Source organism: Cebus imitator, unplaced genomic scaffold (genome assembly GCF_001604975.1).
Source record: "Cebus imitator isolate Cc_AM_T3 unplaced genomic scaffold, Cebus_imitator-1.0 Scaffold82, whole genome shotgun sequence".
Taxonomy (NCBI): Eukaryota; Metazoa; Chordata; class Mammalia; order Primates; family Cebidae; genus Cebus; species Cebus imitator.
The window spans coordinates 760511-766911 of record NW_016107397.1 but is presented as its reverse complement, the minus strand read 5'-3'; positions in this window follow the sequence as shown (position 1 = coordinate 766911).

Below are 6401 nucleotides of genomic sequence, written 5' to 3'. Positions count from 1 at the left end.
TGAAACCCCCGTCTTTACTAAAAATACAAAAATTAGCCTGCCAGGGTGGTGAGCACCTGTAATCCCAGCAACTTGGGAGGCTGAGGCAGCAGAATTACTTGAACCCGGAAGGCAGAGGTTGCAGTGAGCCAAGAACACACCATTACACTCCAGCCTGAGCAACAGAGTGAGACAGGAAGGAAGGAAGGAAGGAGGGAGGGAGGGAGGGAGGGAGGGAAGGAAGGAAGCCACCGTCAAGAAGGGTGAGGCCAGCAGAGAGACTGTCTTGAGCAAAGGTATGAGCCAAGCCCTGGGCTTGCTGGCGTGTCTGGGTGGGTGAGAGACACAGGTGTTGGGACCCCAGGCTCCATAAGTGTGGCTGGGAGAGCAATGGCAGGTCGCTGAGGCCCGGCAAGGCCTGATCAGCAGGCTGACCCATGTGTGTATGACACTAAGATGGGAGCCAGCGAAGGCTTTGGAGAGGGGTGATGTCAGCATCAGAAAGATCTGGCCTCTCCTACTGGGCATTTGGGGTTGAGACACAGGGGAGGGGGCCAAGGCAGCCCCAGGCTGGCTCAGCCACCAGGGAGGGAAAGGGGACCCTAAGCCCAGAATGCTGGAGACTTCTCCTCAGCTATGGATGTGGGAAGGACCGCAGGGCTCTCGTGGGCCAAACCTCCCACCTTTATAAGAGGAAGCTTTCTTTGCACAGGTGCAGGGAAGAAGGAAGGAAATTCCAAACAAGTAAAGACAGAAGCTGGGGTCAGGGTGTCCGCCCACCTGGGGGAAGCAAACCTCCGTGGGGAGGGAATGAGGCTCCCCCAGACAGCAGGGCTGCCTACCCAGCGGCCACAGGGGGCCTCATGCCGAGAGCCCACCAAACACTCGGGGGTCCCCACATTCATTTCTTCCTTCCTTCCTTTCTTTTTCTTTCTTTCTTTCTTCTTTCTTTCTTTTCTTTTCTTTTCTTTTTGACAAAGTCTTACACTGTCGCCCAGGCTTGAGTGCAGTGGTGCGATCTCGGCTCACTGCAACCTCTGCCTCCCGGGTTCAAGCAATTCTCCTGCCTTAGCCTCCTGGGTAGCTGGGATTACAGGAGCGCCACCACACCCAGCTAATTTTTATATTTTTTAGCAGAGACAGGGTTTCACCATGTTGGTCAGGCTGGTCTCAAACTCCTGACCTCGGGTGATTCACCCACCTGGGCCTCCCAAAGTGCTGGGATTACAGGCATGAGCCACTGTGCCTGGCCTCATTTCTTTTAAAATCAGAAGGAAAAAAATATATAACTTTTAGGCTAAAAATGTCTTCATGTATATTAATAGATTCATCTTTTCCCAGTGCAACCAAAAAGATCATTTTAAAAAATTATTATTATTTCAGAAGCAGGGTCTCACTCTGATGCCCCGGCTGGAGTGCAGTGGCACGATTTTAGCTCACTGCAGTCTCCAGTTCCTGGGCTCAAGCAATCCTCCTACATCAGCTTCCTGAGTAGCTATGAACTTAGGCAGACGTCACCGTGCCCAGCTAATTTTTATTTATTTATTTTTTTGGTATAGATAGAGTCTCATTATGTTGCCCAGGCTGGTCTTGAACTCCTGGCCTCAAGTGATCTTCCTGCCTTGGCCTCTTAAAGTGCTGGAATTATAGGATTGAGCCACCAAGTCCAGCCCAAATATAAATTTTAATTTTTTGAGACAGAGTTTTGCCATTGTTGCCCAGGCTGGAGTGCAGTGGCACAATCTCAGCTCACCGAAACCTCCACCTCTCGGGTTCAAGCAGTTCTCCTGCCTCAGCCCCCCAAGTAGCTGAGATTACAGGCATGAGAACTGACTGGAAGAAATATTCTCGTGAACACCATGCGGCTTCATCTCGCTGGGCGCGGGGGCTGTCAAAAACTCAGCTCAGTGCAGGTGCGGGGGGTCTGTACCTTCCTCAAGTGCTCGCTGAAGACTCACTTACATACACATGTGTGTTAAATTTGAAAAAGATGTATTGGGGGCTGGGCACGGTGGCTCATGCCTGTAATCCCAGCACTTTGGGAGGCCAAGGCGGGTGGATCACCTGAGGCCAGGAGTTTGAGACCAGCCTGGCCAACATGGTGAAACCCTGTCTCTACTAAAAGTACAAAATTAGCCGGATGTGGTGGCAGGTGCCTGTAATCCCAGCTACTCATGAGGCTGAGGCAGGAGAATCACTTGAACCTGGGAGGCGGAGGTTGCAGTGAGCCGAGATGGCGCCGCTGCACTCCAGCCTGGGCAACAGAGTGAGAATCTGTCTCAAAACCAAAAAACAAAATGAGGACAATGGGGCTTCCACTGGCAACTCAAGACATTAGTTTACTCCAGAGTCATGGAGACAGTGAATGGAGAATGTGTGTGTTGGGGGGAGGAGGGAGGGAGGGAGGAGGGTTACAAGAGTGTGGGAAAATCAACAGGAAATGGAAGGAAGGTTCGCTGTGAATTGACAGTAGCTGTGACATCACAGGCGTGTCCGGAGTCCCCAGCTCACCAGGGACTGCCAAGGCCGGTACCTTCATGTCATGAGACTTTCTCAGCAAACCTGTAACCTTGTTCCCACCAGAATATTCCTTTCACAGCCGAGAAAAGGACAGCACAGAGAGGGTGGATTAAAAATTGTCTAACACACTGACACATTGGCTCCCGCCTGTAATCCCAGCACTTTAGGAAGCTGAGGCAGGTGGATTATCTGAGGTCAGAAGTTCGAGACCATCCTGGCCAACATGGTGAAACCCTGTCTCTACTAAAAATACAAAAATTAGGCGTGATGGCAAACACCTGTAATCCCAGCTACTTGAGAGGCTGAGTCGGGAGGATTGCTTGAACCTGGGAGATCCAGACTGCAGTAAGCCAAGTCCGCAGCGGACTGAGGACCCAGTGAGCCACTGCACTCCAGCCTGGGCGACAGAGCGAGACCCTGTCTGGAAAAAAAAAACAAAAAACCTGTTTCTGATGGGATGGGATGTCCGAGGTGTCCTTACAGGCCTGCCCCCACCCCCAGGCCCACACCCAGGCCCTGGGTCCACAGCTCATGGCACTTGGCAGGCAGGAGAAGGTACAAAGTGGAACAGAGGGAGGAGGAGGTCTGGATCTCTGCGGTGATGCAGTGCGGGGACGACAGAATCCCAGATGCCGTGAAGTCAGCAGATTGAGGACCCAGGTGAGTGTCTCCTCCTTGGGGTGTTCAACTCTCATTTCCAGAGGACCTCATTCAACAGATATGACCTGAGCACTGTGCTGAGGGCATGGTAATGAACTGGACCCAGCCTGGGGACAAGGGAGTGGGAGATGACAGGGCGGGTTAGGTGGGTATGCCCTGGAGGGGGTGATGGCCAAGTCAGGTCCTAGCATTGAGTTAGCTGGAGTTAGGTGAGATACAGCTTGGGTATACCAGGTGCAGGGACCCTTGAGGAATGACCTGCAGACTCTGGGTCCTGCCCGCAGTCAGTGGGACTGCAATGCAGTGAAAGGCTGGTGTGGGACGTGCCATGGGGAACCCCTGGGAGGCCAGACCTGCAATGTGCTGGTGTAAGGAGGACCAAGGGATGCTGCTTACAAGTCAAAGAGGGGTCCCGGGGTGACCCGGAGACAGGGGGCAGCTCTTTCTTTCCTTTTCTTTTTTTTTTTTTTTTTTGTTTCTTGAGACAGAGTCTTGCTCTGTCACCCAGGCTAGAGTGCAATGGTGTGATCTCGGCTCACTGCCTCCTCTGCCTCCCGTGTTCAAAAGATTCTCCTGCCTCAGCCTCCTGAGCAGCACACACCACCACATCTGACTAATTTTCGTATTTTTAGTAGAGACGGGGTTTCACCATGTTGGTCAGGCTGGTCTCAAACTCCTGACTTCGTGATCTGCCCTCCTAGGCCTCCCAAAGTGCTGGGATGACAGGCGTGAACCGTGGTGCCCAGCCCAGGTGCAGCTCTTTTAAAGCTCCTGCTGGGCTGGGTGCAGTGGGTCATATCTGTCATCCCAGCACTTTGGGAGGCTGAGGCAGGAGGATCGATTGAGCCTAGAAGTTTGAGACCAGCCTGGGCAACATGGCAAAAGCCCGTCGCTACAAAAAATATTTAATACAAGGCTGTGGTAGCTTGAGCCTGTGGTCCCAGCTACTCAGGAGGCTGAGGCGGGAGGATGGCTTGTGACTCTGGGAGGCAGAGGTTGCAGTGAGCCAAGATTGAGCCTGGGCGACAGAGTGAGACATCTCAAAATAAAATAAAATAAAGCTCCGGCTGTGACGACGTGAGGCCACTAAGCCCTCATAGGAGGCTGGGAAGAACTTGGTGCGAGGCTGGGGACAGAGGGGCGTCCTCCACCCTACAGATGTCCTGCCAGAGCGAGGACAGTGGAGGCAGGTACCCTTGTCTCCACCCCTGGCAGACATCACCGGGGCCAGGTGAGGGGCTGGGGCAAGTGCTACCTGCCCCTTGGACCAGAGACTGACCCCTGCCTGGAGGGATTGAAAGGAGACAGTGGAGAGGCAGAGGCTGTGCGGGCAGGGAGCTGGGCAGCCCGCTTCTGTCCTGCACGCGCACCCCGGCTGATGGAGGACGTGGTCCGCGGAGGCCCAAGGTCACAGCCCACCTGCCAGGCCTTGCTGGGTTTGGGCCTCACACCTGGAGAAGCAGGTGGGCCAGAGCCAGGGTCCTGCGTAGGCTTCAGTGGCCGGGCTGGGGCCAGGCCAGCCAAGCAGGGTCGAGAAAGTCCCCAGAACACCCTGGGGACCATCTCTCCCAGAGCCTCCCCCAGGCAGGGGCCCCAGTGCAGCTTGCTGGCCCCAGGGGCTGGCCAGGGAGTCAGGACACGTTCCCTGGGGACCCCTGGGACTAGCACAGCCTCCAAGAAGGTGGGCTCCCGGCCCGGAGCTGGGGGGGCTCTGGGCCATCTGAGGCTCGGGCTGCAGGGATCCCGGGTCCTGCCGGGTCCCCTGGCCCCTCTCTGGTCCGGGCAGGGCAGCGGGAGGGAGGATGGAGGTGGGGGGCGCTGGGGCCTCTTTCCTGGTCGCCCGGAGGCAGCTGAGGTTATTTTTTCCCCCTCGCCGCTGCTGAATTTCCCTCCGAGTTGGATAAATAAGCAGCAGAGTCCAACGTCAACGAAACAGGAGCTCGCTCGACCGCACAAAAGCCGCTTTGAGCAGTGGCGGCGCCTCCGGGCCTGTCCCGTGGCCGTGGCCGTGGCCGTGGCTCCCGAGCAGCCCCACGCTGGCATCACGGCCTCGGAGGCCTCCTCCCCCCAGAACTCCCACGCTTGTCCACTTCTTTTTTTTTATTTCTAATTTAATTTTTTTTTTTAAAGAGATGAGTTCTCGCTCTGTCTCCCAGGCTGGAGAGCAGTGACACCATCACAGCTCACTGCAGCCTCAACCCCCCAGGCTCAGGTGATCCTCCCACCTCAGCCTCCCGAGTAGCTGGGACTACAGGTGTGAGCCATGGAGTCTGACTATGTCCTCTTCTGGTCCCTGCCTGTTCCCTGAAGAACCTATGCTGGTCTTTTGCCCCCACAGTACTCTGTGCAAACCCAATGAAGCATTCCCTCCCTTAAAACCTTCAGTGGGCCAGGCGCGTGGTTCATCCTAGCACTTTGGGAGGCAGAGGAGTGCGGATCACGACGTCAGGAGATCAAAACCATCCTGGCCAACACGGTGAAACCCCATCTCCACTAAAAATACAAAAAAAATTATCCGGGTGTAGTGGTGCGCGCCTGTAGTCTCAGCTAGCGGGGAGGCTGAGGCAGGAGAATCACTTGAACCCAGGAGGCAGAGGTTGCGGTGAGCCGAGATCGCACCACTGCACTCCAGCCTGGGCCAGACAGCAAGACTCTGTCTCAAAGGAAAAAAAAAAGCCTCTGTGTCTCCTCCCTGCCGGAGAGAAGATCATGGCTTTCCAGACCCCACCATGAGCCCCGGCTTCTTGCTCTGTCGCCCAGAGCTGCTTCCTGTTTCTTTTCCTGCCAGTGCCTTCGCAGAGGCTGGTCCCTGTGTCAGTGACACACTTCTCTCTCTTCTCCCTGGCTCCCACTCGGTCCTGAGACTCAGCTCCTGCATCGTCTTTTCTGATTCCAGCCCCCACAGTGTCTCTCGCTCATCACAGGCATCAGCTGACACCAGAGTGGTCACTGCTCTGTCTGGGACTCCAGCTGACCTTGAGCCACCACAGGGCAGGAGCTGAATCTTTTTTTTTTTTTTGACACAGAGTTTTGCTCTTGTCACCCAGGCTGGAGTGCAGTGGTGTGATCTCAGCTCACTGCAACCTCTGCCTCCCGGGTTCAAGCGATTCTCCTGCCTCAACCTCCTGAGTAGCTGGGATTACAGGCATGAGCCACCTTACCTGGCTAATTTTGTATTTTTAGTAAAGTCGGAGTTTCTCCATGTTGCTCAGGCTGGTCTCAAATTCCCCACCTCAGGTGAT